Source organism: Peromyscus maniculatus, chromosome 2, assembly GCF_049852395.1.
Source record: "Peromyscus maniculatus bairdii isolate BWxNUB_F1_BW_parent chromosome 2, HU_Pman_BW_mat_3.1, whole genome shotgun sequence".
NCBI lineage: Eukaryota > Metazoa > Chordata > Mammalia > Rodentia > Cricetidae > Peromyscus > Peromyscus maniculatus.
In genome coordinates, this window is record NC_134853.1 from 128,020,101 (window position 1) to 128,031,947 (window position 11,847).

Genomic DNA, 11,847 nt, shown 5'->3' on the forward strand with positions numbered 1-11,847 from the left:
TTCAATGGTAGAGTGTGCTAGCACCTCAAGGCCCTGGGTTGCATTCCCCAGAACAAAGTAAACACTGCGCAAAGACAGACACGCACTATAAAAAATCTTTCTGTTCCTGCCGTTTTCCTAGACCTTAAACCAGTTCTCACTGGTTGGCCGCAGGGGCTCACCTGGGGAACACCTCATTCCATTTCCACTCCAGGCTCAAGCTGCAGGTGGACGTTGTTGCCTTTCCTCTGCTGAACCCCATTAAAGTTTCATTTATTCTGCCCACAGATCCCCACTTGCGCTTGTGCTGGAGGCGAGGCCCTCTCCTCAGAGCCCCTTTGCCTCAGCTACCTTCCTCGTTTACTTTGGATGTAGAGATATCTTTAGTAAAGGTTTGCTGGCCTCTATCTTTATACTGAAATCCTTGAGGTGTGTGTTTGTTTAATTAACATAATTTTTATTGATTCGTTGGGGATTTCATGTGCTCTAATCCTACTCATCTCTCAATTCCTCTGCATCTGCCCTTCACCCTTGTGTTCCCCCACCAAGGAAAACTAAAAAATAAAAATAAGATGAAAAACAAAAGTAAAATTAAAAATGCAAATAAGAATATTAAAAACTAACAAGAAAAGCAAACAACCCCCCCCCCAGTTCACTCCTCCATCTTTCCTCCCTCTTCATCACCTCATCCTTCATCCTGCTGGCATTAGAGGCCTGCTGTGTATTGTACAGTAGATCCTTTTGTCCAAACAGCTCGACTTGCAAATGTTCATTGTGTGATGTTCAGGGCCTCTGGCTTCCGGCACACCATCAATACTGGATCCGCACCGAAACTCCTCTCGGATACCCTGCAGTTGCCCCGAGTCAGGGAGGTCCCTGCCGCTATGGTTCCACAGGACCAGTCCCTCCACGAGCTCCAGTGAGGCGGTGTTTTGTTCTGTGGTCTTGTGTATCTCAGGCTGGCTTTGAACTGCCGAGAATGACCTTAAACTTTTGATCCTCTTTCTTCCACCTTACCCAGAGTGCTGGGCTCACGGGATTGAGCTGCCATGCCTGGTTTATGGGATGCTCGGTATCAAACCCAGGGTTTTGTTCATGCTAAGCAGATACTACCAACTAAACTCCAATCCCAGGCCCAAGGTTTTAGTATACTAGCTAACCATGTATACGTTGTTTTTTAATTCAGCTCGGTGGTTGCCCCTGTTGGTGTGTCCCTTACCTCTCTCTATGATTTCAGGCCTCCCATCACCCCACCAAAAGAAGGTAGGTAGTAAAAGAGAAGGGACTGTTATGGTTCTGAGTCCCTTGGGCCGTTAGAAAGGGAATAGAAACTAAAACAGTCACCGGATGTCATAAAGGTTGACAATGAAGAAGCAGAGCAGGAATGGAGGACGAAGAGAAATGCAGGAGGCCTGTGTCCCCATTGCCTCTGCTAAGGGCCTAGAGAGACAACCACAAATGTCAAGGGTGGGTCCTGAAGAAGGGAGGTGGTGAAAGCGGGGGGGGGGGGGGGGTCAAGGAAGGGGCTTCCTCTTTCTCTGCAGAATGGAATTCCGACCTCGGACAGCAACTTGGAAGACTGCAGACCCTTCATCACTGTAGGCAACATATGGGAAGAAGTCTGTCTGGTGCTCCTGCCTGGTGTAGCCGCCCCATCGTGGCCTGGCAGGTGGAGTGATGTTGTTGACAAAGAGAAACAAGGCAGGATGCAGGTACATTTGCTTCTGGGGCAAAAGCTAGAGCTGACTAGCTATAAGACGAGAAGGCACCAGGTATTTCTTTTTGTCCAGATCTCCTACCCAAATTTTGGAAGCTTTTTCTACTACTACCAGGCCTGCTCTGGGTACTTCTTTTGAATCTTCTGTCAGAGTGGCACTTCTCCAGCCAGTGAGCCTCTTTGTACACCAACTTCATTTTCTCCAGAACCAGGCTGGACCCAGCTGAGCTGAGGGAACCCAGGGGACTGAAGTGCTGGGACGGGCAGAAGTGGCCTCCACTCAGACCAGCTTTTTCAAACTCCAGCCCACACTCAGGTGAGGCCAATCTCTTGGGCATTTCTGGGTAAGATGACTCCTGTCAGTTGGGGGCGTCTGTAGCTAGAGTTTTCCTGCCTTGCCCACAGTCAGGACAAATCTTTGTCACCCGCCAGTCCCACAGCTGCTCAGACCCAACCAAGTAAACACAGAGACTTATATTGCTTACAAACTGTATGGCCGTGGCAGGCTTCTTGCTAACTGTTCTTTTATCTTAAATTAACCATTTCCATAAATCTATACCTTGCCACATGGCTGGTGGCTTACCGGCGTCTTCACATGCTGCTGGTCATGGCGGCGGCTGCAGTGTCTCTCCTCAGCCTTCCGCTTCCCAGAATCCTCCTCTCTCCTTGTCCCACCTACTTCCTGCCTGGCCACTGGCCAATCAGTGTTTTATTTATTGACCAATCAGAGCAACAGATTTGACATACAGACCATCCCACAGCAGGCGTCTGTGAGCCCTCAGTAGCCAGCACTCTCAGAGGCTGGCACAGAGTTGAGACCTGGGCAGAGAACCAGCAGCATCCCGAGGCAGCGCGTCTCTACTGGTGCTCCTGGAGCAGCAACTTCACCTTCGTCCCTGGGAACTTGTTGGTGATGCAGGTCCCTCAGCGCACCCCCAAGTCTGCCGAACCCCAAACCCTGGAAGTGAGACTCAAGCATCTGCATATTATCCCCCTGGTAGTTTTAGTACATGTCCAAATGTGAGAACCAGTGTGTTATGGGGGCAAATGACTGGGAACTGTAAAACAGGGAAAATAAAGAAAATGCAGAACATGTTTTGCAAGAGAAATCCCACACAGAATTCCCAGACTCAAGTGACCCTCCTGACAGAGTTGCTGGGACTGTAGGCCTCTGCCACTTCCTCTGACTCCTGAGTTCCAGGATTATTTGCCCCAGGACAATCCACACTAGGATAGCCTTGGTAGAGTTGCTGGACATCAATATAAAAGGATCTACGGGTCTCCAGGCAGAATAAGTGAGCCAAGTGCCAGGAGAGAAGTAAGTTAGGCTGACCAAGATGCCTCCTCTGTGGCTTAGCTGCCAGAAGATCATCTGGCAATGTCCACAAATCTCAGGTAGAGATTGGAGCATGAGATTCCTCAGCTCAGCCATGATGCCTTCTGCTTAAAGATGACAGCTGGGTTTTGTGAGTATGTGTTAAGTTTCAGGGTATAGGGTCCATGTGACCTCCTTGGCAAGCTACTGGTAGCTTCAGTGAGCGAATCTGCTGAGGAGATCCTAATCCTGGAGTCTTTTCTCAAATAGCTAATGATACTTGGTAAAAATACATATACATAGAGAAGGAGAAGGAATGTGTTCGTGTGTCATTAGCCCAGGTTATCCTAAAACTCACTATACAGCCTAGGCTGGTCTTCACTTGAGATCTTCCTGTTTTGCCTCTTTGGTGCTGGGGTTACAAGAGTGTGCTGCCATTCCAGGGTTGGATATACTATTTTAATAAACCTTTTAAAGTTACTGGCTGTATTTGCCAGAAATAAAATGCCCTGTGACCAGTAATGGATTGGGCCTAACTTGGGAGATGAACAGCTCTGATGCTGTGAAGGTTTGGTTTCTGAGGCCTCTTGTCAGGCCCTGAAGACACTGCCTCATCCTGTAAAATGGGGTGCAGGTTCACAGTCCTCACATAAAGCCAAGCACTACAAAGGGCACCACCCTCATGAACAAGCAAACTGTTATGTGGGGGCCCTCCTTTCAAAAGCAGGCATGTGGACCGTGAGTTTTGCTCAATGGGAGAGCACTTGTCCAGCATTCTGGAGGTCTGGACTTGATCCCATTAAACAAACAAGAAAAAAAACCTGGAAGGAAGGAAGTATATACATAGTAATGTGTCAGAACACTGTCGGAGAATGGAGTCGTATGAGAAAATTCCAAGAAAACAAGAGTCTTGTGACCTCAGTGTCTTCAAACCACGGAATTGTTCTTGGAATGTGCTTGCATGCTCTTCCCAGGTGTTGAGGATAGGAGTGAGTTGTCTTCAGCTGTTGTTATTCCTGTCTCTATGGAAACATGTTTTTGCCACATGTGGCTTGTCCTTGTGATTGAACACCTTTCTCAAGTGATTCTTCTTAACCTTCAGGGTGTATGTTGTCTGATGCTCTGAATTAGGCATGAGACTTTTTAGTCTGCCTCATTTTCAGGCTCATGCTCCCAGGTTCATGATGCTAACTAGAGCAACAAATAGTGATGAATTTTGTCCTTTAAGTTAGCTGATGTTCTGAGAGCCGAATACTTCCAAATGGGTCATTAGTACAGAGCTCTTTCACCTGCCAGTAACTCATGTTAGGCAAGCGGAATGAGTTTATTCTTGGACTCTAGACCTCGAGAGTCCACACACACACACACACACCACATAATCAAATAGAATAGAGCTCAGACAGACCTCTCTGTCATCTGCACATGCTTCTCTCTACAGTGTGGTCCTCGACACATGAAATGCTGTTCTGGTTTACTTTGCTGTTGTAGTGAACACCCTGACCACATGCAACTTGGAGAAGAAAGGGTTTATTCCATCTTACACTTCCAGGTTGCAATCCATCATCGAGGATAATCGTAACAGGAACTCCAGACAGGAACCTGGAATCAGAGACCATGGACAATCTCCCACTACCCCTCCTACTCTTGTTATTCAGCTAGCTTTATACATATATATGAACACACACACACTCTCACACACACTCACATACACACATAGTCCGGACCCATGTGCCTAGGGATGATGCCACCCACAGTGGGCTGGACCCCCCTACATCAATTAGCAATCGAGCAAATGACCACAGATCTGCCCACACAGGCCAATCTGATCTGGGCAGATCTTTCACTGAGGCCCCTCTTCCCAAGTGACTCTTGTTTATGTCAAGTTGACAATAAAAACTAACCAGCACACATTCCCTGCAGGCTCCCTTCCTAAATGTGGAATACAGGGTATCCTTGGAGAACAAGCCCAAGTACCACCAGCTCCCAAGGCTTTTCTGGATCCAGCCACCCAGCTCAGAGGGAGGCTGTCTCCTCTGTCCTCAGCTCTAGCATATCCTAGCCCACTCTGAGTGACTGTTTTCATAGCCTAGGTCTGATCTCCATGATGTTAGGTTGGAGGACTGGTACAGCCATATCTGATGGGAATGGCAAAAGTCATAAAACCAGCACAGCTTCCTGACAGAGATCCAGCAAAGCTGAGTCACATGATGGCCACCATGATCAATTTTCACTTTTGGTTTTTATCTCCATGTGTTGCATGCTAGGGGGGCTTTTTGATATTGACACAACTTGGGGATATTGAATTGATGGAAAATTCCTTCTGAATCATTTACGCCTTCTCCCAGGAGTACTGCTTCTAAGCTTCTCCAGGAAAGCCCTGAACATACTAACCCTCCTGCTTTGAGGGAGCTATCCTTATCTACTTGAAGGTCTTCCTTATGCCTTGGAGGTTGTGATGTGCATAAAGAAGCAGAGATCTCTTTTCGAGGCTCTGAGATATACTTAAAACATATGCCCCATACTTACTCAGGAACAAGATAATCAAAACAAAGTAAACTTAGAAAGGTCAACAAGATGTTGTGGGCTAGAGAAGTTGGCTGCCAATCAGATTGCGAGCCTCTTCCCACTATACACTCAGGCAGTTACGTGGCATATACAGCAACAAAGTTAGATTGGCTGGAGTTACCTCTGCCCTACACAGGGACTTATAGTGATGGGTAAAGAATGATGTGGAGCCGGGCAGTGGTGGCGCACGCCTTTAATCCCAGCACTCGGGAGGCAGAGGCAGAGGCAGGTGGATCTCTGTGAGTTCGAGGCCAGCCTGGTCTCCAAAGCGAGTTCCAGGAAAGGCGCAAAGCTACACAGAGAGACCCTGTCTTGAAAAACCAAAAAAAAAAAAAAAAAAAAAAAAAAAGAAGAAGAAGAATGACGTGGAAAGATGATAAAGGAATGAGGTGTCAGGCCAGGCAGTGGTGGTACACACCTTTAATCCCAGCACTCAGGAGGCAGAGGCAAGCAGATCTCTGTGAGTTCAAGCCCAGCGTGGTCTACAAAGGGAGCTTCAGGACAGCCAGAGCAACACAGAGGAACCCGGTCTTGAAAAAACAAAAAACAAAAAACAAAAAAAAAAAAAGAAGAAGAAGAATGAGGGTTAGGACCTCCCTTTCTCAGAAAAGTTAGCTCATACATAGCCACTATGGTATCATATGACCAAGGAACAAAAGACTGCCAGGATTAGACATACAAACAAATTCTATAAAGATAGGTAAAATGTAAACATTGTATTATTCCAGAAATTGAATAATAACTTTGGCCTGAGGATTTTTCTTGGACACTCTGATCATTAAGAGTTAATGATACACTGCTCAGGACATGGCAATCTGACTGGGCTGGCTTGGAGATATTTCTGTCTAGTGTCCTTGAAACCACAAGGGCTGCCTAAAAGTTGGATTACGGGGTTGATGAGTTAAAATGATTGTAAAAGATAGCTCTGCTCTGTCACGGTTTATCAGTGATGACTAAAAGATCTGCAAGAGGAAGTTGAACGTGTGTCCAGGAACAGAAATGATAGGATCTATGTTTTTGAACAACGTGAATCTATCCCTGCTTACTGAAGTCTGTATAAATGAAGCAGCACTCTGACTGCTAATCAGTCAGACAGCGAGAGTCTCCTACCCACCATGGCCCCGCTCAACTTCCCTCGCCTACTCCTTGCCTCCTCTCTGGAAACTGTCAACTGCTGGGGCGGTGTTAGCATTCTGGCCCGCCCCTTGGGTACCCACCCTGCACATCCTGATGTAAAGCCTACTTGAAGAGAAAACTCCTCCTCTTCCTCCTCCTCCCTCTCTCTTTCTCTATTCCCATGAGGTGTGCTCTCTCTCCCTCTCTTCTCTTTCCCTCTTTCTCCCCCCCTTCTCTCTCTCCTCCCACCAAATAAAACTCTTCGCTGAGCAGTGTCTGCATGGCATCTCTGTCTCTCACCCACCATGTGGCACCTTGGCTCCACACACCAAAGCCTCCCACGCATCGTATCACAACATTGGTACCATGACTGCAACCTACCTTCTCAGCTCCCTCAAGGAACTGACAGATAGACGGATGGACGCCTGAGATCTCCCCACGATGTGCATGACTCCCCTCTCCCCATTTCACCCCTTGTCAGCTAGAAGCAGTCTCCAGAATTCAGTGTCCTTGTTCCCCCACTTGCTATCCATAGCTCACCTTTTTATAATGATCAAAATGGAGGAATGTTAGTATTCTGACCTGCCCCTTGGAGACCCATCCCTTGGAGACCCGCCCAGTGGCCTGACGTAAAGTCCCCTTTAAAAAAGAAACTGCCCCTCCCCCGCTCGCTCTCTCTCCCTCCATTCCCGTGAGGTGCGCACCCTCTCTCTTTCTGCCTCCCTCTTTCCATATCTTTCTCTTCATCTCTCTATTATAATAAAGGGATATGACTGACTATTCATGGCCCGCAGCCCGCCGCTGCATCTGCCTGGCATGTTTCCCTGCACGAGGGAGATACCCTGGCCCAGCCAGCCAGGGTCCCCCATGTACAATATCATAACTGCTGCTCCCTGCCTGGCAGAGGACCTCAGCTATCTTGTGGTTGTTTGAATGAAAATGGCCCCCTAAGCTCGTAGGGAGTGGCACTCTTAGGAAGTGTGGCCTTGTTTGGAGGAAGCTGGGGGTGGATTTGGGGCTTTCAAATCCTCAAGCCAGGCCCAGTGTCTTCCTCTTCCTGCTGCCTGCCGATCCAAATGCAGCTTTCTCAGCCACCTTTCCAGCGCCACGTCATGCTACCATTTTCCCACCGTGACGATAACGGACTGAACCTCTGAAACTGTAAGCCAGCCCCAGTTAAATGTTGTCCTTTGTTAGAGTTGCCATGGTCATGGCCTCTCTTCACAGCAGTAGCACATTAACGAAGACATATCTTTGCATCGCTCTGCACCCAGAAGAGAATCAGCTCTCACTGCTTGGTGTATTGAAGAGAACTGAGGTAGGAAGATGAAGGTCTATTTTATTCAGAAAATTTGGTTCTGTGGTGGTTTGAAAGAAAATGGCTCCGAAGGGAGTGGCCCTATTAAGAGAGTGGCTTTGTTGAAATAGGTCTGGTCTTGCTGGAGGACGTGTGTCACTGTGGAGGTGAGCTTTAAGGGTTCATATATGCCCAAGCCACGCCCACTGAGACAGTCTACTTCCTGTTGCCTTTGAGTAGGACTCTCAGCTGTTTCTCCAGCACCATGTCTGCCCGCACGCTGCCTTTCCTACCATGATGATAACGGATTAAACCTCCTAAAGTGTAAGCCACCTCAACGAAATGTTTTTCCTTGATCAGAGTTGCTGGGGTCTCTTCACAGCAGTAGAAACCCTCGCTAAGACAGGCCAGCCGCTAGCATTTGTTGACAAGTGGGAGTCTGTTGTGTGCTTACAGGACAGGATTGGAAGGGGGTGGGAAGTGGTTCAGAAGTGGGCCGCTCTGCAGAGTACTGAAGGGGGGCCGCTCTGCAGAGTACTGAAGGAGAGCCGTGCCCGCTCTGCAGAGTACTGAAGGAGAGCCGTGCCCGCTCTGCAGAGCACTGAAGGGGGGCCGTACCCGCTCTGCAGAGTACTGAAGGAGGGCCGTGCCCGCTCTGCAGAGTACTGAAGGGGGGCCGTGCCCGCTCTGCAGAGTACTGAAGGGGGGCCGTGCCCGCTCTGCAGAGTACTGAAGGAGAGCCGTGCCCGCTCTGCAGAGTACTGAAGGGGGGCGGTGCCCGCTCTGCAGAGTACTGAAGGGGGGCCGTGCCCGCTCTGCAGAGTACCGAAGGGGGGCCGCTCTGCAGAGTACTGAAGGGGGGCCGTGCCCGCTCTGCAGAGTACTGAAGGAGAGCCGTGCCCGCTCTGCAGAGTACTGAAGGGGGGCCGTGCCCGCTCTGCAGAGTACTGAAGGAGGGCGGTGCCCGCTCTGCAGAGTACTGAAGGAGAGCCGTGCCCGCTCTGCAGAGTACTGAAGGAGGGCGGTGCCCGCTCTGCAGAGTACTGAAGGGGGGCCGTGCCCGCTCTGCAGAGTACTGAAGGAGGGCGGTGCCCGCTCTGCAGAGTACTGAAGGAGGGCCGTGCCCGTTCTGCTTCAGCCCTGCTGCGTTCACGGCTGTTCGTTCTCACCGTTACCCCACAGACTCACGCCTGCGTCAGCCAGTTGCTTTGGCAGTGCAGAGAAGTTTTATTCCGTGACCGTACTGTCCTTTCCCACACCCTCACTCTGAAAAAAGGAGAGCTCAAGAGGCCGTTGTGTAATAGCAGGACATCATGACAACCTCTACACTCCGTGGCACTTTCCCTGAGCCAGGCATGGTTCTGAGGTTTTGCTCATAAATCCTCTGGAGAGGCACTGCTGACGTCCTATGTTACTATTCAGAATACTGAGGCGGCTTAACCAAGGTCACATAGTTAGAACAGATACAGGGCTCTGCCTTCAGCCAGTCCACATCTCAGCGTGTTGTTTATTAGCTCAGAGAACTTACACTACTCTGAGCCCTGACTCCCTTATCCACAAATGGGGATAATAATATCCTTTGGGGGATGTGGTGGTTTGAAAGAGAAATGGCCCCCTAAGGAAGCGACACTGTTAGGAGGTGTGGCCTTATTGAAGGAGGTGTGGTCTTGTTGAAGGAGGTGTGGCCTTATTGAAGGAGGTGTGGTCTTGTTGAAGGAGGTGTGGCCTTATTGAAGGAGGTGTGGCCTTATTGAAGGAGGTGTGGTCTTGTTGAAGGAAGTGTGTCACTGTGGGGTTGGGCTTTGAGGTCTCCTTTGCTCAGGCTACACCCAGTGAGACAGTCCACTTCCTGTTGCCTACATACCAAGATGTAGCCAGCACCATGTCTGCCTGCATGCCACCATGCTTCCTGCCATGATAAACCTCTGAAACTGTAAACTGCCACCCCAATTAAATGTTCTCCTTTGTAAACAGTTGTCATGGTCATGATGTCTCTTCACAGCAATAGAAACCCTAACAGATATAGAAGTTGGTCCAGGGACTGGGGTATTGCTGTGATTTGCCTGACCGTGTTTTCATTTGGAGGAATTTGAACCTTGGTACTTTGGGTTAGGAAAGCAGTAGAATGTTCTAAGCACTGCTTAATGGGCCATACTAGTAGGAGCATGGAAGACAGCGATGCTAAGAGAGATTTGAACTGTGGGGGGCTGGCTCAAGAGGTTTCAGAGAAGAATTTTACTATGTAGTCTGGAAATCATTCTTGTGATATTTTGGTGAAGAAAATGGCTGCTTTTTGCCTTTGTCTGAAGAATCTGCCTGAGGCTAAAATGAAGAGATCTGGATTAATTAATTAAGGAAATCTCAAAACAACCTAGTATAGACTCTGACTTGTGGTTACTAGTATTCATGTTTATAAAGATTTGTAATGAAAAGGAGCAAGCTGAGGAGGAGGAAAGGAGCATCAGAAAGCAGAATGGAGCTAAATCCTGTGACCAAGGAGATAAACAGATTAAGAAATGGAATAAAGGGAGTGGTGACCTCAGGGTAAGATCCAGACCAGCTAGGTTTTCCACTTGTGAAAAGGAATTAAAGAAAAGCTTAGAGCTGGGTGTGGTGGTGCACACCTTTAATCCCAGCATTTGAGAGGCAGAGGCAGGCCAATCTCTGAGTTTGAGGCCAGCCTGGTCTGCAGATCCAGTTTCAGGAAGGGCAGGCAGCCAAGCTTAGGTGAAGGAAACCACTGAAAACAGAACATTGGTGAAGATGTCACTGAATGAGGGAGCCATGTTCCAGCCCCAGTAAGCAGCAGATCTTGGCAGCTCAACCACGTGGTTCTAGCTTTAGAGTCAAGGATAGAAGAAAAGCATTACGGACCCTCCCTCCACGACTAAGGAAAGATGCTAAGTCAGGCATGTGTCATGTGTCAGGGTTGTACCTGAACGGAGGCCTAGAGAGGCCATTGCACGAAGCTGTAAAGTTGAAGCCTGAATTGCCTTGTAGACCTCAAGATGTTAGACATGTCACATTTGTGTGACACTTGCTGAGGAAGCTGCTAACGGAGTGAAAACAGCCCAAGAGGAAGAAGTGTGCTGCGGTCAGCAGAGCTGAAAGGAGTTGGAGATCTGAAGAGTGCTTTGACATCAGACATGGAGATCCACCTGCCTCTGCCTCCTGGCTGCTGAGATTAAAGGTGTGCTGCACCACAGCTGACCCAATTTCTTTCTGAAAGGAAAGCAGCCAAGCATAGTGGCACATGACTTTATCCCCAGTACGTGGGAGGTGGAGGCAGAAGGATCAGTTTGGGGATAGCTGTGGCTGCTTTAGAGTTTGAGGCCAGGGTGAGATACAGGAGACACTGTCTCAGTGAAATGAAATAAACCAAGTACATGTAAGAATAAAATGGTTTGACACAGTTATACACACCTTGAGTCCCTACTTGGAGTCTGTGGATTGTGAGTTCACAATCAGGACTATATAACTAGACCCTGTCTCACCTAAACGAATAAATCAATGCCACATTAAAATGTTTAAAGTGGGCGGGGCGATGGTGGCGCACACCAAAAGTTAAAGTGTAGCCCCCAAGGCAGAGTCGAGGAGAAGCTGTTTGTATGCTATCATGTTTCCTGTGTGCATTCTCTCATCGCCTTTAAAGGGAGTTCATTGTGAACAGTTATGTCCCTTCAGTAACACTTCACAAGGCAATACACACATTTGACATGTGCCACATGTGAACATTCTTCTTCCAGAATGGGGTCCTCCAGCAAATGATATTGTAGCTGATGAAATCACATGTGGGCGATCATAAACGATAGATCAGGCCAACACAAGTCAGAAAAAAAGATGTACAGACCACACTGA

The 11,847-nt window shown here is 48.5% G+C and overlaps 1 long non-coding RNA gene across 1 annotated transcript; it reads left to right on the forward strand.

The window, feature by feature from the left end:
- Positions 1-1,499: 1,499 nt before the first annotated feature.
- LOC143271929 (uncharacterized) lies at positions 1,500-6,156 on the forward strand. Its single transcript, XR_013049265.1, has 2 exons — positions 1,500-1,691; positions 1,903-6,156. It is a non-coding gene; the product is annotated as an uncharacterized LOC143271929 (long non-coding RNA).
- The last annotated feature ends 5,691 nt before the right edge of the window (positions 6,157-11,847 follow it).